The sequence below is a fragment of the Microtus oregoni genome, unplaced genomic scaffold (genome assembly GCF_018167655.1).
Source record: "Microtus oregoni isolate MIOR12 unplaced genomic scaffold, Mior012 000070F_ref0000104, whole genome shotgun sequence".
NCBI classification, from domain to species: domain Eukaryota; kingdom Metazoa; phylum Chordata; class Mammalia; order Rodentia; family Cricetidae; genus Microtus; species Microtus oregoni.
In genome coordinates this window covers 5745609-5769703 of record NW_024543977.1, presented here as the reverse complement: position 1 = coordinate 5769703, position 24095 = coordinate 5745609, and the positions used below count along the sequence as shown (strand labels likewise).

The 24095-nt window shown below is 46.4% G+C and overlaps 1 protein-coding gene across 13 annotated transcripts in view; it reads right to left on the bottom strand.

Moving 5' to 3' along the window:
* Positions 1-24095, bottom strand: part of Svil (supervillin) — a 194984-nt gene that overhangs the window by 76018 nt on the left and 94871 nt on the right. For all 13 annotated transcript variants that reach the window (XM_041641514.1, XM_041641517.1, XM_041641519.1 and 10 more), the window contains one exon: positions 1502-1559. The gene's annotated coding sequence lies outside the window, so the exon portion shown is untranslated. The remainder of the gene's footprint in view (positions 1-1501; positions 1560-24095) is intronic.

Sequence of the window (24095 nt, the reverse complement as noted above, 5' to 3'; positions counted from 1 at the left end):
GTGGGCTTTCTTTGCCGGTGTCTAGCAGCCTGCATTTCTTGCATGCATGCAGACCGTGTACCACTAGCACATCTGACATTTGGTGCACTGCCAGTCAGGCTTCTGTAGTCAGCTCACATGAAATAATAGCAGTGGCTCATAACTCCAGTGTCCCACTGAGTCAAGGTCACCAAAGTGTTTGACTTCCAGTTTATACTTTTCCTATCCTTGAATAAATAATGTCTCCCTCCTCTCTCCTTGCCCTTATCTTTCCTTATTTATTAGCTTCATTACATTTAAGATAATCTGCTAGGGAAAGGATAAGGAATAAGCCTAAGGTGCCATTAAAACATGCCACAGACATGAACCATGGGTGACTCAAATAATACATTTGTGTTCTTGTTAACCATTATCCCGAATCACAGTTCTAATTCACTGTATAATTAGATGTGCATGGAATATAGCAGAGACTTTCCTGTGTAGTGTGTTTATAAGATCCACTCTCCAATAACAAACACAGATTCAGACAACTCATTACTACAAAGTGTACCCAAGTTTGAGAGCCTCTATGGAATAGGGACAAGAGCATCTGAGGGGAAAGGAGGCCGGCACTGGGGCTTGTTCCGCTTAGCACAGTGATGTACATGCTGAGTGAGACTCATGCCCAAGTGTATCAGGGATGACTCTGGACCTGCGCTTAGTATTGTCTGTGCCATGAGCAGAGACCTCCAGGGAGGGACACAGTGCACCCACCTCCTGTGGCTCATTCTTTCAATTGTAGTGTCTTACATCAACAATGTGCAAAGGGTCTGGGCACAGTAGGTAAATTAGATTGGCACTCATAATGCTCCGAGGACAAGGAACTTGACAACAAGGACTCACAAGTGGGTGGATGCAGGGAGGGAAGCAAGAAAGGAAGATGGGTGGGAGGGGAAAAAAGACAGGAGGGACAAGGCTAAGCTTTTTAAAAAAAAAATCAAAAGCTCCCTGATAAAGAGTTTGAAAAGAGGTCAGTGAAAAAGAAAGCTAACACTCCTAAGATGGCAATTAGCTACAAGTGACAAGCACACATTCTATTCCCAAACTGGGTCCCAGAAATAGCGTGGTGTATAGAAGAGTCGCTGATGCTGGGAACACTGTTAACTCAGCTGCTTTACACAGAAAGAGAGAGAGACAGGCAGGCACACACACACAAACACACACCGTGTTTTGGAACTGAACCTGGTACTTCAAACATGCTAGGTAGGAACTGTACCACTGAATCAGGCCACCATCTCTTGACATAACTAAATAACACCCTAGGCAGAAAACCTACTGCCAAACAAACCCATGGGTTGGAAATCTAAGAGCCCTGGAGGCTGGGCATGAAGTTCCCTGGGAAGCATTTGTCTAGCACGTGTGAGGCCCTGGCTTCTATTCCCAGCTCTTCCTTTTTCCAGGAAAGAAGGGGGATTTAAGGGATTATCTTAAAAGCCATCGTGTATCTCCAAACATAAGAGTTCTTGAACACAGGCCACGTTACCTGTCAGCTTTTCTTTGATGTGGGAATCCAATGAAGCTTAAGTTTTTCTTGTTGAAATCTAAGGAAAAGGAAATAGCACAATGTTAAAATAATTACATAGTCACTTAAGGACATTCAAAAGAGAAGACAACCATCAAACTCCCCTTGAACTTATAATTTAGGTAAAAAGGACATCATTAACTAAATAAAAAAAAACTTTTGAGAATCAAACTCGACACAGAAATCACACACATAAGTCCTGGTTTGCTTTCTTCCCTTATCAAGAGGCCCCTGCACAGCTCATAGGTTAAACAAACATTCTGACATTTTTCGAAGCCATTTCAAATTGTTAAGGAAAAAAATAATTTGAAACAATTAAATACAAAGTAACAGTTATATACTGAGAAGGGGGGAAAGAGAAAATAATTGAGTGATTTGGGTCAAGATAAGCAGAGATAATGAGGTAATGTGCCTGGAAGATCAGAGATTCCTTTAGAGAAGGTGGGGAGGTAGAGGGCGCTGAAGAGCAACAGGTGCCTTGGCTGTGTCCTTTCTGCTTTTGTTAAAATCTCGACAACTATACGTATACACGGTGTGCCGGTATGTGTGCAGAGGTCGCAGGGCAAGGTGCAGGTGACACATGTGTATTGTGTGTAAGTATGCATCGGCCACAGCACACAGTGGGGGTTAGAGAACAACCTTCAGCAGTCGGCTCTCTCTTTCTACCATGTAATATCTTTGGAAGTGAACTCAAGTCATTGCATTTGGTGACAAGTGCTGCCTACTGAACAACCCCACTGGACAGACTCATTTGTTTTTGAAGATAGGATATATGATGTAAAGACAGCTGGTAACAATTCCATACAGGAAAATCACACATCCAGGGTGAACGTGTTAGTGGAAACCAGGCAGAGACAGGATGTATATGGGGTCACAGCTAGCAATATGCATTACAGCTTCAGACACAGAGAACAAATTCAAGCAGACCTGAGACAGAAATTCCTTCCCCCTAGCAAGGACCTTTGTAGTTTACTATTTAGAATCAGAGCCCGAGGGGCGGGGGTAAAGGTACAAGACATAACAGATGCCAATTCTTCTTTATCCTTCAAAACATATCTCAAGTCCTAAAAACTGGAAGTTAGGAACAACAGGGAGGCATAGTGAAATTAAAAGTATAAAGTCAACTAGACATACAATTTTCATTCCAAGCACACACAAGCATCCTGTCATAACTATACAAAAAAAAAGATAATTCTGATTTAAAAAAGGAAAGAAAGAAAAGCTAACAGATGTTATAAAAGGAAGTTGCTGAATTGTTCCAGTGTTGTCATCCAGCAGAGCACTTGAGCTATGAAATATTCAGGGTAGATAATGGCTGGGCTTCAGAGCAGCATTTAGATACCCACAGCATCTCACTTTTGTTCCGACACCACATACATAACAGCACTCCAGCAATCAGACGGGAAACACTTATTTCTCTGGGCTGGAAAAGAAGCCACTGGAAAGATAGTATTTTCTCCAAACTGTCTCACATGAAGAGTTAAGAAAGAGAGACTCGCCCACCATTGTCTGCTGGAAGGAAACTCACATGTACGACTGTCGTTTCAGAAAATATTTTAGGTACAGTGCAGCATATCCATAATTTGATCCAAAGTTTGGAATTTAAATAGCAATTTTGTCATATGAAAGCTTTCATGGTTTAGCAATAGAAAGGAAAAAGACATTTTCAGCAATTACAAACATAGCTAGGGACTCCGATAGCTAAAGCATCCTTTTAGACAGATTAGCTGGATGCTGAGAATATTAGCTTCCATAGCAAAGACATTAGAAAATGGATACAGAAATGTATTTTCCATATTTCCCGTCTTACCTTGTTTCTCGGAGAATCTGAAGGCTCCCAGGCAGCTCGAAAGCCCTGGGTTTCTGAACATGGCTGCACAGGGAGCACTGGGCACCACCAGCCCAATTTGACAGCTAATTCTTAACCAGCAATGGCCTTGGGCCGCTCTAAGCAAAATTGGGTTGCAAATTTCCAGAGTGCAGGGCTAGAGTGAGCAACCAGGCACACGTGTCTTTGAGCTTACAGTGCACACAAAGCAAAAGGCTGCAACAAATTAAACTCCTTTGTCAGAAAAGAAGCCCTGGGTTTCTTGAACAGAAATTAGAGCTGGAGATGCTGCAACAGACAGGGTTCCAGAGAGGGCACTTCAGATTATGCCACAGCAAGGCCTTGGGGAATCACAGAAAATGTTTTGCTCAAGAAGATAACGCTGAGACTATCATGCCAGTGTCGAAAAGAACTAGCCTAATACCAAATAGCCCCAAAGAAGAAAACCCCAGAGAGGGACCCAACATGTTGGGGCGCGGCGAGTTGCCTAAGTGTTCCCAGGCTGCCCAAGCTTGGCTTTGGCTGAGCTAAATAAAATATTTCACTTAACTTGAAGCCAAAAATTCATACTTTAAGAGTTAAGATTTATAAGCAACATATGAGCAAAACTGTGGAGAAAGAAAAGGCAGATATTACCAGGAGAGTCAACCGTTTTAATCTCAGACAGAAGCTGTCAAGCTTTAGCGATTAGATTGCTGCCTGCGTTGTTCCATTTGCAGCCTGTAACTGAAGGGCTCAAGGCCAGATAATAAATTTGGAAGAACAATTGACAATAATTAGAGATGGACTGCTTCCTCTCTACAAAGGGACATTAAAGAAACCCACAGGAAATAGGCTCCATTACAGGGTAAGGAAACTGGGCTAAGAAGGAAACCTGCTTCCAGGAGAGAACTGGTAGCTATGGAGTCATGGGATCAACAGGGAGGGGAGTCAAGGTCATTATTTCCCCCAACTCTTTGCAGTGGCAGGGACCCTGAGTTTGTCGGCCTTTGTATCTTTGATCCTGAACATTTGTTTGTATCTAACCAGCATATAATAGGTCTGCAGTAAATACCTGCAGAGTGACTGCATGAAATAATGGAATAGTCTTTTCTGAAAGCTAAAAGATACTTTGGGCTTTAGGTTTAGATCACCAAACCAGATCATCTCAGATACAGACACAGCTGAAAATGAAGAACCAATGGATGGACAGATGGATGGATGGATGGATGGATGGATGGATGGATGAGCATGTTACTCTTTGAAACAAAAGATACTCTACACTCTCAGATACAGGAACACTTGGCTGCGAGCTGGTAGCAGTGTTTAGGGAGGTTATGGGATGTTTGAAGAAGGAAGTATGGCTGGCAGGGGTGGGTCACTGGGATAGACCTGTGGGGGTTACTGTCCAAGCGCTCTGCCTCTTAGTCCCCTGAGACGTGAGGGGCCTCAGGTGTACAATCCACAGCAATGGATCTCACCGTGCTTTCCTGCCGAGATGAACTGTATGCTCTTAAGCTGAGAGCCCATCTAAATCCTTCTCCTTGCTGCTTCTGTCAGGTGTCTGACCCTATGCCAAGAGAGCTAAGACAATGTGAGACTACAGGACACCACCAGTCAGCAGCCTTTTGTGCTTCCTCTACCTGCTCAGTTACTTCTTGCTCATCCAGGAAGAATGTGGTAGATAAAATTGTTAAAAATAAAACCTAAACAAAGAAACAAACGAAACTTGGAGGAACAGTAAGGTACTGAGGATACAGTTCCCTTTGGGGAAAACTGCCGAATATTCATCTCCTGGGCAGGGGATGGATGTCACATGACCTCTGCAGAGTGTGGGAACAAGACAGATGAAGGGAACTGGAAGAGTTACTAGAACTGTTGGCCTTGTCTGAGAACCCCAAAACAAAGCAAATGTCATGGAAGAAAAGAGAAAAAGTTCTTTATGAAACAATGGGTATAAAATGTAACCTTCTCCTAATCTGTAGGAAACCAAGTGAGATCAAATAATCCTACATTTCATGTCAACAGAAAGCGTCCATGAGGGACTGGAGGGACGGCCCATCGGGTGAGGGTACTGGCTGTGACAAAGGGCAGAGGGGCAGCACAACACGGCCCACTGCTGTAGCTCTGACTACAGGGGCCCTTGCAATGCAAGAGACAACTGTCCTTATAGGGGTCCTCTCACAAAGGAGAATGTGGAAACCAGGGCAACCAGGAGGGAGCCTACCAGCGGCCTAACTGGTTAAAGGCCACTCCTTTTGTAATGATGCATCCTTCATGTCCTCACCTCTGTGCTTAGTGCTTTAGGCACTGGACCCCTGTGTCCTCCCAATGCCTGCCAGGGAGGGCTTGTCATGACTCCACTGTAGATGGGAAAGCTGACATTTCCTGGGAGGATGCAGAGTCTATTCACTACAGCCAGTGACAACCACCACTACCGCCAACCGACATCCATCCCTGCTCCTGTAAAATGTATTTCTAAAGGCAGAACAGCATTCTCTGGCTAGCCTGAAGACAGCAAGCGAGGGGAGCGACAGTGAGGTCAGTGACAGGTGAGAGTTCACGTGGCCTCATTCTCAGCTGACCCCCACATAACAACTCTGTGGAGATTTGGTGCACAGCACTTCTGTGCCAGCCTTGGGGTGCCATCCGCACCTCCCATTGGTGCACAGCACTTCTGTGCCAGCCTTGGGTGCCGCTCTGCACCTCCCATTGGTGCACAGTACTTCTGTGACAGCCTTGGGTGCCATCCGCACCTCCCATTGGTGCACAGCACTTCTGTGCCAGCCTTGGGTGCCGCTCTGCACCTCCCATTGGTGCACAGCACTTCTGTGACAGCCTTGGGTGCCATCCGCACCTCCCAATGAAGAAGGAAGCTATCCCACTCTTCTTGGGAAACTGAGCTGAACAGAAATGACAAGGCAGAACGGCACAGACAGCTACCCAGATAGACACTACCGTGAGCTAGTGACAATTTCTAAGATCAAGATGCACCACAGAAACTGTGTTACCGAAAGCTCACGTACACTTCTAAAGATGGTGGAAGTCCCAAGCTGAATATACGGTTCCATTGCTTCATGAAGGAGTGTGCTGTATGCCAGACCGACCAAGCCTCTGGTGGACTTTATTTATGTGCTGAGTGGGAAGGCTTGACGCCCAGTGGGCCCTCTCCCTCCCCTCTCATCACACCCTCTCTGCATTCCTCACTCCTTCCCCCACTGTGGGTTCCCTGGAGGCTCTGCAGCTCCTGCTTCACAGCAATATTTTGGACAAGTCTGCAAATAAAATTTTACCTTCCATCATGCCATAAGGTAATTTAAAACAGGCTGTGTGTGCAGGGATGAAAGGGCAGAAATACTTTCAACAACACAGCTACCTCTCCCTCTCTATCAGATATGTTGAAAGGAAACCATGCCTTTATACATCAGAATTCCTTTTCTGAGGCAAAGACTTCCTGACATCTTCTTAAAGAGTCATTAATGCTTTTGAAATAAAACTTCAAATGAAAAATGTCAACAGTTGTCATGAAAAAATTAATCATAAAACTTTCAAGTTGAATTAGGCTTTCTTATTAATGATTCTTGGGAAGAAAGTCCAGGTTCCCTCAGCAAATGGGCCAGGGATTCCCAGAGTAACAACAGAGGACCAAAGAGAGGTTCATGTTTAAAACGTGCACTGGGGATGGGGGTGCAGCTCACCAATGCATGTACTTGCCCAGCCTGCACAAGACCCTAGGAAGGCTTGGCAGCCAGTATCCCAGCGTGAGCTGACGAACACCGAAATGTGCATACAATGGAACATTGGCGCCCTCAGAAGGAAGGGTGTCCTGACATGTTCAACAAGAGGGAAACCAAGGTTGCTACACTAACTGAGATGAACCAGCCAAATATTGGTGGCTCCATTTATCTGAGGTCCCTACAATAGTCAAATACAGAGTCAAGGAAGAGGAGCTGAGGCCTCAGGCATGTCCAGAGTGTTCAGAGAGTGGCACTAAGAACACGTGTAATCCATGTGAAGCATCACCCCACAAAGGTTCTGAAATGAACTTGGCCAACAGAGTCCCAGGGTTTACTGTGCACAATACGCACCACCTCTGGAAATACTGTGGGGGGGGGGCACGTAGCAGCTTCACTGAGAAAGTGCTCTGCTGCAGCAGGAGAGTCGGCACTATCTCAGTCACCAAGGGAAGCGGGGGAGGCTTCTCCCACAATCCCTCCCCTCAGTACTCACTGCTGGATGGTTTTTACATGGACAGATGCAAGGAAACACCAATTGCTAGGATGGTTTTGTGAGTCTCCCAATCCAGCTGGTGGCATGGTACCTGGTGGCTCACATGAGTTCTAGAGCTATATGAGAATGACCAGGAGGAGCTTTGACTATTCCTGGGACCTCTGAAGGGCATCTTAAGAACAAGAGTGGCAATGATCCACATCCAGTGCTTTTCACTGGTGTCATTAATCGGTACCCAATATACACTCCTGGCTCTCAGAGGGTCCATTTGCTAACTAGTGGAGGAACACCAGCGAGAGATGAATGCGCCTTTGCTCAGGTGTCACTGGCACCAGGAAGGCAGATTGGGTACCCATGGGAAGATAGTACAGGAAAATGGAAGACATAGTCCTCGCTGGGTTGGAATGGCTAGATAAACAAGTGAGTTCAAAGCCTCAAAGTCACACACTTGATAAGCCTAAAAGCCTCCCCAGTCTCATGGGATTATACCAGGGTCCAGAGCTGAAACATCAATGTAAAAGCCATGTGATATCCAACTTGAAGACATGGGGTTAGACCAGGAAAACTCCCTGGAAAGAATGCTGCTAAGAGAGTTTATCTAGGAGGGAGAAAATAGTGGTAGGTGGGTGGGGAAGAGCTGTTAGGTATGCCAGGCACTTTGGCTGGGAGGAGAACCTGGGAGCAAAGGTGTAAATGGATCTTGTCAGACTAATGAGATGAGGGAAGGAAGGCAACCGACACTCGCTGAAAACCCCAGAGACACCTCTGAAGTTCAGCAGGAGAAAAACAGCGAAGCGTAGATTCTCATCAGATGTTGACACTGAGCTAAAATATATCATGCTGTCCTTTCAGACAGGGAGAAAATACCTAGGAACCCAGCATTTCTTCACATATGCCTTTGGGGTCTATAAGCAGTGGGATGGAAAGGCATATGAAAAGATACATTATCTATCTGGCTGTGCTTTCATTAACCCCCCCTCTTCTTTCATTTCTTTCTTTATTCCCTTATCAATCATATGTTTATATTCTTTTTCTTTCTCCTCCTTTTCTCTTTTCTCCCTCTCATTGCAATCCTCCACAGATATTCACAACCTGGTCCATGGTCTTGGCTTCCATCACTGCATATAACCCAATAGCCACCACATCACTGGCCCTCTGAGGCTTGTGAAGCAAACTGTTGCCCAGGATGTACAGAGGATTCAGTGTTGTGAGATTGTAGTGTGAATGGGAACTGGTGTTCTGTTACCTGCAGAACTTCCCAGTTCAGTTAGCATCTCATCCCAGTTGGGATACAGCTCAGTGGAAGAGAGAATGCTTAGCATGCATAAGGTCTGGTTCCATCTCCAGTACTGCTTTGTTCTTATACCTATTGACCTTCCTGACTTCTGCAGTGTGCACAGTCAGTCCTCCATGTTCTTGAACCACAAATGTAGTTAAATCTATTGAATACCTACAGATGTTTTTGTCATTACTACTTGTGCTGACTAGTCTTATGTCACCTTGACACAACTAGAGTTATCTGAAAGGAGGGGACCTCAACTGAGAAAAAAACGTGTCCATAAGATCCAGCTCCAAGGCATTTTCTTAATTAGCAACTAATGGGGGAGGGCCCAGTCCATTGTGGGTGGTGCTGTCTCTGGGCTGGTGGTCCTAGGTTCTATCAGAAAGCAGCATCCCTCCATGGCGTCTGCATCAGCTCCTGACTCCAGGATTCTGCCCTGTTTGAATTCTGGTCCTGACATCTTCAGTGATGAGCAATGATGAGGAAATGTAAGCCAAATAAACCCTTTCCTCCTCAGCTTGCTTGTTGATCGTGGTGTTTGATCACAGCAATGAAAACCATAAGATACTACCTGTAACAGCAGGTTATAGCTACAGGTGTATTTAAATTACATTTGGATACCATGGAATGCTGTAGAGAGAGTATTTTAGCATGTTCATGCTTGAGTCTCCTCTGGGAGTTGGGAAACCAGCATTGAAGGACACTGGACACTCAAGTGACCAAGTGAGTTCCTTTCTTTAGTGAGGTTTCAGACTATGAAAAGGACATCACCTATCAAGCTAAAGATACATTTTTAAACAAAGTCAGTCCCAAGGCCCTCAAAACCCTGGCTACCCAGCTGATTCTTCTGAAGCATCTCTCCAGCTTCCTGTTGGTCAGTCAAGTACATATGCCCACCCTATCTATGAGCAGTAGGTAGAACAAGAGACCACCCAGAGCCATGTCTGAAGAAAAGCTGCTTTTGCTACAGGGTTGCTGTGAGGACCCAGATGCTATCGCGAGCAGCTGGAACAGTGCAGGCCAGAGTCCATAAGCTGTGCTGTCCTAGACGAATGCATATTTAATACAACCGCTGTCGGGTGTAGCTTGTCCCTTCACAGCAGTCAGGAAGCAGCCTAGGCCATGATGTCAGTGATTGACTTTCTTCCTTAGAAAGGGCAAGGCACAGGCTTGGGGATGGGGCTCACTGGAGCCCTGAATTCCATCCCCCCACACCAAACAAAAAAAGATAATAAAAAAAAAAAAAGCAAAACATGTAACTATACCCAAGCGTGGTTACTCCTTAACACTGGACCTTTTCTTTTAAGATGAATTTTAATTTCCCTCGCCCATTAAAAAGTTTATTTATTATTATTACTCATGTGTGTGTGTGTGTGTGTGTGTGTTTCTGAGCTCAAGTGTGAAGACAAATTGTGCAGAGGTCAGAGGACAACTCTGTGGAGTCTCTCCATCCACCTTCATGGGAGAACCAAGGGTGGAACTCGGATCCCAGGTTGGCACTGCAAGGGATGAGCCACCTTCTCGCCTCATCCACATCTGTCTTTCGTCACTAAGACTATATGCAGGGAATGTCTGCCTAGCATGTCTGAGAGCCTAGGTTTTCTAGCTGCCCCACCCCCACCCCAGAAGGGAAACAAACATTTCTAATAAAGTCCATACTTCATAGAATGACTCAGTACATGCTACAACAGAAAGAGCCCAGGAAAACAAGATAAACCTCTTTGTCCTACGAGAAGTCGTCCCCGACTACAGACTTATTTGTAACCACATCACAAAGCATGCCTGCCAAAGAGCCCACATAGTCCTGCCATTGGAGAGCACTATAATTAACTGACCGCTTCTAGGCCATGCCTCCAGGGTGTGGACTCTCCTGCTCCTCACAGGATAGTCGCAGGGCGGCAGGCCCTGCCAGTCTGTCCTCAGACACCAGCCTCCTGGGGCTGCCTAATAAGGTCATCTGCAAGTTGACTGGCTGGCTTATAGGTCACCCACTGTTTACCCTGCAAACTGTGCAGGCAAGCCAAGCAGGAGCCTGCCTTTGGCAGACAAAGGGTTACCCATTGCCAAAGCCTCTAAAAGGGCTGCACTGAGACCATTAACATAATAATAGAAACTCCTCCCAGCAGAGACAGACTCCCGAGACAGGGTCTACTTTACCTGGTTGAAGTAAGGGAATTTCTGTTTGGAAGTCTCACCAGAGAACTCCCCAGAGGCCATCTCCAGGCCTCACAGAACACATCTCTCCAGGCAGGTCCCTGACTTCAAAGTAGCAACCCACTGCGGCAAATACACGCATGTCCTGGATGCTTAAGAGTAATCCCCTGGGCCAGGTGCAGCCAGCAGTCTACAGCATTCCAGAAAATAGACAAACACCAGAAAAAAATACGTTTCCATATTTTTAGAGAAGGAAGCTGGGGTGCTGATCAAACCGCACTTAGATACAAGCACCTATTATCCAGATCCTATTAAGACGCAGCTCCGAGACTGCCGGGCCCCTTGCACTAATACATAAGGAAAAGGAGCAGGCACGCCTTGCACACCACTCCTCCCTGTGACAAGTCTCCTCCAGCTTCCAGTCATCTGCCCCTTTGTCATTCAGCAGGCTGTCCACTCTCCAAAATGCACATGTCTCCAGAGTTTTAAACACTGCTTCTAAACTTTCAGCAGGGGCTCACAGGAGACTCAAAACTGGGGCAAAGTTGGCAAAGGCAGGCCAAGGAGAGAGGAAGACATTCAGGGACAGAATTCACAGGAACCTAATTCAGAGTCGCCAGGCCAAACCTGTGCCAACCCCCCAGCTCTGTGGGTGCACTGTCTTTCCACTGCTGTTGGGTCCAGCAGGAGCAGTTGACACTCTCATCATCCTCTCCCTAGACTTTCTTAGGACTCAATAGTTAGCACGCATCAGCGTTCTTTGCTTCTCTGGGGAATATTGAGTTTGTGGGGCTTGAGACAGAAATATGAAAAACAGAGGTCTATCACATGCTAATGGGCTGGCGTGTAAATGCCAGGTCAACTTCTAGTTTTCCTTCATCTAAATCAAATAGTTCCCAGGGGGTTCTTTGGTGGTTACTGGCAATTCCTGACTAGGAGACATTAACTGCCCAAGTTCCTTCTCTGAGCACTGCAGACAGTGGTGTCCTGTGCCCAAGCAAGGCTGCCAAAATTAAAGCTTCACCCACAGCCGCAACACTCCTTTCGCTGGTAACCTTGGCCCCGGAGACATCTGCTTTGGCTTTCCCAAGTCAGGCAAATCAGGCAATAACTACATCTTCTGGCGGGTGTGCTTCAGTCTCCTGCAGGCATCCACGGTCTGCTTACTGAACCCCTCTGCCCTGGAAACACTAGGAAAGTAAACATCCGTTTTGAGACTTCTTAGCATCTAAATTCCCATATCAAAAGATGAAGACATCTGGGTTTTGTTGAGGCCCATTCAGAGAAAGTCACTTCCCCCTGTCAAAAGAATAAACTATTCTACCTGACATTCTCAACTACCCGAAACATTACACACTTTTGCCTCCGCCCCTTAAGAAATCCAGGTGGGCCTGCCAATCATCTAGCCAGGGACCTCCCGCCCCCAGGAAGCCCTGTTAAGGTGTCCTCCTGAAGGACTCTGCAGAGCTGTGGCCGGCCCACTTTTAGCATAACTTTTCCTTTTCTCTCAGACACTGGCCAAGGCCTGGGGCGCTTTCCCTGACGACCAACCGGACTTTTCCCTTGGTTCTCCACAGTTCCCTGTCTGCAGAACACCTTTTACTGCCTGGCTGTTGTCTCACCATGGGGCTCCCCTGCTGAGCCTGCCTGCTTCCTCAGACCCTTTCACTTAAAAGACATGGCTTTCTCTTTCTCTTCTTCATCTCCTTCCTCCCAGGAACTAGAGCGGTTTATAGCTTGGTTATCCAGTTTTGTTTTTCTTGGTTTTTTTTTTTTTTTTGGTTTTTCGAGACAGGGTTTCTCTGTGTTTTTGGAGCCTGTCCTGGAACTAGCTCTGTAGACCAGGCTGGTCTCGAACTCACAGAGATCTGCCTGCCTCTGCCTCCCGAGTGCTGGGATTAAAGGTGTGTGCCACCACCGCCCGGCTCCGGTTTTGTTTTTCTCAAACTCTAATAAAGCTCTCCTTAAACTTCCTTTCGACTCTATTTATAAATTATCAGGAGACTGATACTCCTTTAAAAGGAGACTCCAATTTCCGTGGTAACAATCTGGGCCCGGGGTTTAGGTGGAGCGGCTCAACAGTCCACTGTGACACCCAGAAACTACTGGCTGGCCGCTGTGACTGTTTGAGTCCCCAGCAGCTAATTCTTCAAGGAGCAAGCATGAAGGCATTGAGTGCCCCTCTTTTCCCGTGAGGCCAGCTCTGGTGGGATCTAAACCAGCACTCCCACCAAGTGCCAGAGGAAGAGAGACAGTTCACTTAGTGGCTTCAGATTTTGTTCCCAACCTGTCAGCCAAGAGACCTCAGAGACAGCTAGGGTTGCAGTATGATCAGGGTTTACTCAACCATCCACAAGTGGTCCGACATCAGAATCTCTCAAGAAAAGACAGCAGCAATGGTGCAGACATCCCCCTTGGGAGCCTGAGGCAGGACTTTGTGCACTGTTGCCTACAGAGTGAGCTCAAGGCCAGCCTGGGAAACTTCATCTCATAATTAAAAGTTAAAATTATATATATATATATATAAAAGGCATGTGCTATGGCTCAGGGGCAGAGCAGTTGCCTGGCCCCTCAAGGCTCCGGGCTCAGTCCCCAGTACCAAATAAAACCAAAACGAAAATAGAGCTAACGAGCTGACTGGTTCCATGGGTAAGAGTGTTGTAAAAATATGAGAACGTGAGTCTGGGTCATGAGGAACTGATGCAGGAGGATCACTGGGGCTTTGGGAGCAGCCAGCCTAGCCCCAAAACAGTGAACTCCGGATTCAGTGAGAAAGCCTGTCTGAGCAGAATAAAGTTCGGAGGGAGAGGATGTGTCTGGCCTTCACATGCGTTCCCACCACACATATAATCACACCTGCCATATACATACAGGCATGTATTACACACACACACACTACACACACTAAATAAAGCCATCAGTAATGTGGACAAACCTATAACTGATTATAAAGATGTGAAAGAAAAATCCTTTCTTGAAATCCCTGTGCCTCTGTCCTTAACAATGAAGCCACTGACAGCCTGCAGTCCTGCAGACACCAGGCATCCAGACAGGCTCCCCGGCAGTTGGCTCTGGGGCAGGAGGTGTGGAATCAGTCACCATCTATTGTCTATGCAGCAGGATGATACCATCTTGCTCCACACTGAAACCACACCAACTCTGCAGACTGACCAAGGGGCTTTGCGGGGACCTTATCTTGTTCTTAGGGGGCGGGGAAAAGGTCCTCTCTATGTGAACATGGACATTTTATCTTTTGACTTTAGATCAAATATGCTGTGTAATAGCAGTGGGAAGTGTTCTTAAAAATTGTTAAAGACTAAATCAGGCTCAGAGTACCACTTGTCTAGTATGTGCAGAGCTTCCCCGGCACTTAAGGGAAAAAAGGTCATTGTTTGTTGTCTATTTATAAGGTGTTATTTTTAAACACATTATCGGGCTATTTTCACAGATGTATTTTTAACTCAGACACATGTTCACCCTGTGCTAAGTTTAAAATATACTGATGCAGTTCTAAGATTTCTCCTGCAGTACTAAGTTTACTGAGTCCTTCAACCAACAGACAGTACTACCTTTTGGGGAAAGTTCCTTAAAAACGCATCCCTTCGCTGCACTATGTCGACCCCTAGTGGCGAAGAGAGATCAGTGCTTTGGGTTTTTTTGCTTTGTTTTGGTTTTTTTTAGCATTTTTTTTTTTCATTTTTCTAAAATCAGTTTTACAAGTCAAACCAAATCTGGAGGCGAAGCCATTTCTGTTTAAAACAGCTTGGAAAACTCCAGGATTTGTGTGACAGTAAACGTTAGAAAAATCTGCTCAGCTACTTATTCAAGAAATATTCCCAGTGCACCACTCTCGGGACACATGTGGGCTGGGACACAGGAACCCTGGTTCCAGCAAGAGGTTCATATATCCAGTGTTTAATATGAGGCCCAGCATGCACATAGGTTTTGTGTTCACATGTATGAGCAATGCATTTTATATATGAGTATCACCAAACACCTGATTCGCTGTGATTTCATGTCACTGATTTCTGTTTTCATCACCCCTCTCTCTCCCATGGTTTTTCACCTCACCCTCATCTAGTACCCTAGGTGCTGAGGGATCCAACTGTCATCCTAACCAAGAGGTTTTCTCGTCGTCAGCCAAATAGAAGGGCGTTGCCATTTTTAACTGTCCATATTATAAATTAAAATATTTACACTTATAAAAGTGAAGCAGACTCATAAAAAAGTAACAGGTCTTGCCATAAAAACTGGCGTACAGCAATAAATGTTTTGCGTATAAACATTACAGCTGTGTGAACATTGTATTCAAAGTCTCACATCTGACAGACCAGGAAGCATGATGCCAGACTATAGGACTTCACCTTTACCTTGTTGCTCAGAACCTTGACATTTTGATTTTTAATGGCAGTACAAGAATGGCTCGGAACCTAAATAGTCTTTACAGTGTAGATGTATTAACTGTTACATAGGACAGCAGAGAGGGCTTTCACACCAGTTGGAGTTCTAGACAAGGTCATGTGAATGTCTCTAGTATGATCGGGCTGCATGCGTGAGCCCATAGGCTCTGGTGATTTCTGATGCCCATTCTGAGGGCTGGATTGGGGAGCATCTGGCCTTGACTGATGCTGGTCCTTTATGCTGAACCTAGAACAACTTATATGTATATAGCATGTTACACGATTGTGCTTATATGCAATGGGCACAGTCTATTTGTCAACATATTACCTATTTTCAAAGAAAATAATGACACTTTGATATATGACAAGAGGCCAGGGAATCAGCCTCATAAAAGCTGAGTAGGGCCTTTAATCCCAGCCCTCGGAAGGCAGAAGCATATGGATCTCTGTGAGTTCGAGGCCAGCCAGGTCTACAGTGTCGAAGTTCTAAACTAGCACCAGTGAGAACCACACAGGAAGGCCACGCCAAAAAGAAAAAACAACTGAATTTGTGTAAGCTGGCATTTCTCTATTTCTGTTCAAAACTCCATCTCACCCTGTTGCTAAGACCCTTCGGCTGGCAGTGGTGGTCCCATAACAGCTTCTCACCTGATCTCACCTGACATGAGGCCACTGTGAAGAAGGTGGAGGAAAGAGAGCGTTCTGCAAGACCTAATCTATGACCTAACAAGTACAAGGATAAAGGCCAGCACTATCAGCCCATGTTAAAACATGACAAGTGAACGAGAGAGAGAGAGAGAGAGAGAGAGAGAGCGCAGTTGACAAATGTGTGCAATTAGACTCTACATCTCAACAACGTTCAAATTGTTCATCTAAATATTTCTTCCCACCAAGGTCTAGTTCACATTCCACCGATTCCACACTAACTAATTTTTCAGGCCTAAAGAAGAGATGGTGGAGACAGGTTCAAATTCAATTGAGCTTCTAAATTTAAGGAACGGGAATTCTCGGGTTCTAACTCACAAATCTGTTTAACAGTCCTACACAGAAATATGGCTCAAGGCATTCAAGGCCACAATTGAAAGGTATCAAACACAGTGATCTAGCTACAGGCATTGCCAAGATCACAGCCTTCATCTCAGGACTGCACTTAACACTTTTGATAGCAGCCATGTTGGTATTTAAATAGTTAGAGGGCACCTGTAAAAGACAGCTTTTGTAACTAGATATGGAATTATATTAAAGATTTTGCACATTTGAAAGAGCCTGCTAAGGCTAGAACTGAGACCACCATGGCACTCTCTAGACCAGCCCGGCACTGCTGGGGGAAGAATCCTGGCAGCACGGGAAGTGAGGATGGCTGCTGGATGCCAGCCCCAGACTGAAAGAGCAGCGATGATTCAATATGGTAGAAAAGCATGAACACAAGCAATCACTGTCAGATCCTTTCACCTCACGTCCCATTTCAGGACAGAGAAAGAACAAGGACAAACGCACAAATGCTTGTGGAATCTTTTCAAATCATCTTCTCAGGTGAGAACCCATTTGCACGGGCACTGCGGCTCGTTCCGGCCCATGCTCTGGCACCTGACAGCTCTCTGCCATTAGGTTCATCTTCAGGTCCCCACTCCAGAGTGACAGTAACTAAGTGACCACATATGGGGCTCTCTCTCTGCTTCATATATACCATTGAGTTTCTTCCTTTGCCTTTAAATAAGATGGGTGTTACTGCGCCCTGGTAGCCTCCCACATCCTGTGCCTTGGCTATGCTGCAAGAGTTCTCACTCCCAAAATCCCCTGTTTCCCACAGACATGCTCAGGAACCACGTCCCAGGTTCCCTCTTCTGTAGCATTAGCCAAATCATTTTTATGACTGCAGTCATGTGGTAAGACCAGCTGTGTCATGGGTGAGACAAGACAGGCAGCAGGCCCCTCCCTTTCCATGCATGTTCTTCTTTAGGGAGTGCTCTCCCATGCCCAGCGCCTCTGCCGTGGAGTGCTCATCTGCACCCAGGCTTTCTCTGGGTTCACAGATTCTGGAGAAGCCACACCACACGTTATAGCAGTGATAGTGTCGGGAAGATGCGAGAGGAAGGGTGATGCCAGCTAGGGGTACCACATGCAGCTCCTGGATAGGAAGCCAGAGGAGGTTTCCACTCCTATATACCACCTTCTCATAATGGAAATCAAAATTCTCAGCCTGCGCCTTCTACAGAATCCTTGCCAGTAGATAGCAATTAAAACACAGCCACACCCACAGATACAGCATACAGTGTGCTCTCAGCTTCTCATTCCATATTCACACCACAAAAACAGACGCCAGATAGTATTTCCTAATTTACAAAGTGCTCGCTCAACATGATTGTTTCCTGGATTCCTGCAGACCAGAAGTTCAGTGCCACCATCTTTACTTCATAGATGAAAAATGGGACTTCCAGAGAGGTCTAAACAAAGGGCTAGTGACAGAGCCGGAAGCAGAGTCCTGAGAAGGTACCTGTAGAGCCTTGTTCATGGCTGTGGTAGCTACATGATCATCAAAGAATGAGTAAATAAAATGCAAAGGTGCATGCATTCACTTAATCATGAAATCGTATTCAGCCTTTAAAAAGAGGATAGGCTGGCAGATGGGTAGAGTCTGCTGTGCAAGCATGAGGACCCGAGTTCGAATCCTCAGAACCTAGGCAAACTCAGATGCGGCACTGTGCATATCTAATCCCAACACTCCCAAGACAGTGTGGGGGTACAGACAGACAGACAAGAGAGCAAGGACTAACACCTAATATTGTCTAGTGATTGCCATAACCACAAACCCTGCCATGTGTGTACAGGAGCATATGTGCATGCACACAACACAGACACATACACACATACTATTTTTTGAGACAGGGTTTTTCTGTGGAGCCCTGGAGGTCCTGGAGCCCGCTCTGCACACCATGTTGGCCTCGAACTTGGAGATCCACCTTCTTCTGTCTCCCACGTGCTGGGATTAAAGGTGTGTGCCACCACCATCTGGCACTGCACACAGCTTTTTTTTTGTTGTTGTTGTTTTTTAGAGAGGGCAATTCTAATGTATGTAACAACATAAAAGGACAAAAATTGAAATGGTGACTCCAGCAGGTGGAGGAGAGGAACTGGGGAGTTACTGTTTGTAGGTGTAACAAGAGTTCTGACTTTTCAGAATAAAAAGAGTCCTGCAGACGGGTGGTGGTGATAGCAGCATATTACAAATGTTGTGAGGTCACAGGACAGCATGGCCCTAGAGCAGTGACAGTGACTACTAGTTCTGGGTGGTGGAGAATATGGAAATGTAGGTGAAGACACGCATAGCGAGAGCCACCTTGCTGTGTGAATAGCCTGTTTGCTTTGATTCTAAACTGCTCTTCTCAAACCTTGGCAATGGGGAACACTGAGATGCTAGACTCAGATAGGAGAGAAGCGGAGGAGATGGCTAGGTGGACAGGCACACTCGCAGAGGACCCATATTGGGTAACAGCTCTCAGTTGTCTGCAACGCCAGCTCTGGGCATCTGCTGCCCTCTCCTGGTCTCTGTGGGTATCCACAGGCATGCCATGCACATTCACATACACATAGTGAACTATACTCACACACATACATAGAAGTAAATTAAATCTTAAAGAAAGAAGGGAGAGATGTGAGAGAAAGAAAAGAAAAAAGATTCTGCCTGCATTCTTCTGGTGATAAATTTGGAACACAAGCTCATGACTCAGGAGCCCAGCCAAAGTTGAACAGAAACAGTGTTAAGCACAGCTGCCTCAGGCATCTTTCTCAGCACAAAACAGCCTCTCACCACTGCTTCCCAGAAGCAGCAGAGACTTTTAATGGAGGTGAGGGTTTGGGTAATCCTTGCCAGCCAACACGTCGTTTTGTTTAACAGGAGAAATATTTGATGGTGATGATTTGGCAAAGAAAAAGATTTTCTATCGCAGGAACACTTCATCTCGGCAGAAACTTGCTCGAGCAAGTCAGACAGATGGAGGGGATGGGTCTCTGCAGACAATCACACAACACACAAGTACTATGCCTGCCGTGACCTTCCCCTGAACACACAGAAAATAGTCTCGGACAAGCTCTATAGCATGGTTTTCCTCCAAGGGCACTGGGGCTGGAACCCAGGGCCTCTGGCACGCTAAGTTAGGGGATCTACTGCTGAGCTCACCCCACCCAAACAAGTTAGGAATCTACCTCTGAGTCTACCCCACACAAACAAGTTAGGGATCTACCGCTGAGTGCACCTCCACCCAAACATGTTAGGGATCTACCACTGAGCTCACCCCACACAAACAAGTTAGGGATCTACCGCTGAGCTCACCCCACACAAACAAGTTAGGGATCTACTGCTGAGCGCACCCCACCTAAACAAACTTTGGTGCCCTCTCTGTGCTCTTCCTTCTTTATTCTTCAGTTTGTTTTGTTTTGTTTTCCCAAGCATGCTGTGCTCCTCTAGGCAGAAGTAAGAAGAAAACCAATCCCCTAGAACCTAAAGATTTGGGTACCCAGCTAGTGAAGCACTGTAGTTCTGGGGAAAGCGTGTGGATCACACAGTAAGTGAGAATATCACCATGCAGCTCTGCACTGGCCAATGCTTAGTCTTACCAAGATCCTGCTACTTCTAACAGAGGTGGTGTGCACCGCAGGCCTAGAAATTAGATCCAACACAAAGTGCTGACAGGAGCCTCCTGATATGTGTATGTGTGTCTGTCAAGAGGGAAACCTCTAGGGGTCACCTCTCTTCTTCCACCATGTGAGTCCTGGGGAGGACCTCAGGGGGTTAGGTCTGGCAGTGAGTCAGTTCACCTGCTGAGGCACCTCACGGTCCATGTGTGCTCGCTCATCGGCCGAGGCATGTGCTCCATGTGTGCTCGCTCATCTGCCGAGGCATGTGCTCCATATTGTGCTCGCTCATCGGCCGAGGCATGTGCTCCATGTGTGCTCGCTCATCTGCCGAGGCATGTGCTCCATGTGTGCTCGCTCATCTGCCGAGGCATGTGCTCCATGTGTGCTCGCTCATCAGCAGAGACACCTCGTGCTCCATGTGTGCTCGCTCATCTGCCGAGGCATGTGCTCCATGTGTGCTCGCTCATCAGCCGAGGCATGTGCTCCATGTGTGCTCGCTCATCAGCAGAGACACCTCGTGCTCCATGTGTGCTCGCTCATCAGCCGAGGCATGTGCTTCATGTGTGCTCGCTCATCGGCAGAGACACCTCGTGCTCCATGTGTGCACGCTCATCAGCCGAGGCATGTGCTTCATGTGTGCTCGCTCATCTGCCGAGGCATGTGCTCCGTGTGTGCTCGCTCATTGGCTGAGACACCTCGTGCTCCATGTGTGCTCGCTCATCGGCCGAGGCATGTGCTCCATGTGTGCTCGCTCATCTGCCGAGGCATGTGCTCCATGTGTGCTCGCTCATCTGCCGAGGCATGTGCTCCATGTGTGCTCGCTCATTGGCCGAGGTATGTGCTCCATGTGTGCTCGCTCATCTGCCGAGGCATGTGCTCCATGTGTGCTCGCTCATTGGCCGAGGTATGTGCTCCATGTGTGCTCGCTCATCTGCCGAGGCATGTGCTCCATGTGTGCTCGTTCATTGGCCGAGGTATGTGCTCCATGTGTGCTCGCTCATCGGCCGAGGCATGTGCTCCATGTGTGCTCTTTCTTTACCATCAGTCTTCCTGGCCCCATTCCTCCCCATCACCGATGCATACAGCTCATGTGCTAACTTGAAAGGCTCACGTCTTTGTTGCGGTTTTCATCCTCTGTATCTCAGAAACATGTTACAACAATTGTAGAGCTCTTGTCTTCCAAAAAACCCAGCTAATAATAGCAGCATAAACACGTTCTCCCACCGGGGCAGGCGAACGCGCTTCCTACCCACCACAGTTCATTGGTGCACAGCATTTCCCTGCTATGTGCCAGGTTTCATCCAAACCAATGAGCACATCAGGTTTAACAAAACTAAAGCTGGAGGTACAAGCAGAAACACAAATATGAAAGTATTGCTGTCGACTGCCAGGGAGGCCCCGCTAACATTAGGGAGCCTGGTGAATGGAGTTAAGTCATTCTAACCCTGAAGACACATTTAAGCTCAGTCATCCTCTCTCTTATTCTGTCTCCTTGGGTCCTCTATTCTAAAGAGCCACATGCTTGGGGTGTAGTTATGCAAGATGGTTCTTGCCAAAGGTCTAATTCAAGATAGAATCTGTGATATTCCACCCTAATGGAAACATTTAGACACACTGTAGGTGATACTTAATAAAATGGGTTTCCTGATTGGGTGCAGCTCAGGGCAGAATAATAGAGCCTGGGTTCCATCCTCAGCAATACAGCAGGGAGAAAAAGCAACAACACGCACATATGCACACACGCACGCACACACACGCACACAGCACAGCAGTCTAGCTGATAGAAATCATGAGTGTTCCAGCTGTGTGGCTCCCAGGCCAGATTGTTCTGCAAACATTGACATCTGTAGCAGAGTACCGAGCTTAACTACGGACTTGGGCTTGGGTGGCCTCAGTCACTGTCTGCACCCCTCTCTGTCTCCCATCCCTTCTCTTTCTTGCTGCAGTAGTGGGCACATGCACACACAGCCTCTCTAAATTATCAGGATATATACACACCTGATTGTTGCCAGTTTTTCTTTTGTTAGTCCAACGTTTGTTGGTTTCATTATAAATTTAATTAACCAACTTAGAGATAGAATTTGGGCTGTCTGAGGTGGATCTTTCAAACCCCCAAACCCCGGTCATTGCATCATATTGCAGTCTATCTTCCCTTACCAATGCATTCACCTGTTAACAATCCTAAACACCCAAGTACCAAGAGTTTGGATTTATTTGCAATAACTTAAAAACAAGGAGAACATTTCTAGATGCCTCATTATATGTCTTCTGCACAAGAGACAGTTTCCAGCATGCCTGGAAGCCAGGCTCCGTAGCACAGACACCCACAGCAACTATGAAGCACTGGTGCATGAAATACTGACCAATGGGGTGATTCGGGGAGGACAGGAGATATGGGTACAATTTTTTTAAGAAGTCAGCATTCCCAAGGAAGCCTGTCAACAGTGTTTGGAGACATAAGCTGCCGGGCTGCTTCCCACAGGGCAGGGAACCCTGATCGCTCTTTGTGCTGACCAGGGAGGGGGACCTGATTGGGGGAGGGGGAGGGGAATGGGAGGCGGTGGCGGGGAAGAGAATCTTTAATAAATAAATAAATTAAAAAAAAGACAGTGTCTAAAGTTAAGTATGCAAATGGTCAGATCTGGAACAGGACTAGACAATTTCTAAAGAATGGAGATGTCAGAGTCGGCTCAGTGGATAAGGTGCCTGCTGTACGAGCATGAGGACTTGAGTGTAGATCGCCAACACACACACACACACACACACACACACACACATGTATACACATACCATATATGTATATATGTATATATATATATATACACTGATTAAAAAATAAAATAAAAATAGCACTGAGCCCCTCAAACTTTGTCTTCCTCCCTCTGCCTCTTAGAAGATACATCAAATGCACATACAAGTATCTCCAATGCTTTTTTCCTTATAAAGAAGGGAAAGAAAGTGGGTAGGAAGAAGAGAAGTCCCTCAAGTTCCTAATTTGTTCCTTAAGAAACTAAAAACCTTTGTGTTTCCACTCCAGAGTCCGGGGTCGGGGCAGGGTGTGTAAGAAGAGAGGGAGGGTGTGCTAACACACATTTTTTAAAAACAAAAATGGAAAAGCATTCAGCACACAGCTGCTCGAACTTAAGCCCAAGACAGTGAAACAGCACTGGCTCCAGGCTCCAGAACTCTCCTAAGAGCCATGATATAATTTACGGGCAGACAGTTCATATGATTCCCCAGTTGGTTAAAGCATGTTCCGTGCTCATATGTAACAGAGCAGCTGGCAGGGCCGGGTGGGAGGTGACGAAATGTTGCGGGGATGAGCAGGGTGCTTTCTCTCTCAGCAATCACAATCTCTGACTTAATCTAAGGACCCATCCTGGGCTGGCAGGACAGACACAATGTATACAAAACACATACTGAAGCAAACTTTTCATGGGCACCTATCATATATGTTTTCAAATGACCTGTTATTTTTGAATTTTATTCAGCTTCGTTCAAAAGTAGACCAGTAATGGATGTCACATAAAGCCAGGGCTCAACCTACACAGATGCCTTCATGGGCCTGAAGGTTCCCACAGATGTAACGAAGCCCTTGTCCACTTCTCGTGTATGTGTGAGTTTCCTCTGTGTCTTCATATAGTTTCTTTACACAAATTAATTAAGATACTCATTTTTCATTTCATACACAACCATCGGAGTGCAGAGTGTCATCAGTGATGGACTGGGAGGCCTTAGGAAACAGGCATGCACTTGGCTTCTCCTCTTTGCAAAGCTGCACAGGACTCCACTGCATGGAGTTTGCTAGGTCGCCTATTAGAGGAGACAAAGGTTTCCAACCTTGAGCAACTTCTCACAGAGCTGCAGTGTGTAACCCCGACTGAAATCGCATCTGAAAGAATCCTGACAGAAACGGCCAAATTGCTCTTCCTCGGCTTTGCGCCATCTTACATTCCCATCGGCTGAAGTTTCCCCATAGCCTCACCAATCTTAGTGTCTGATCTACAGCTAGAGGATCGCTGGTTAGAGGCACTGCCCATTTTCCCT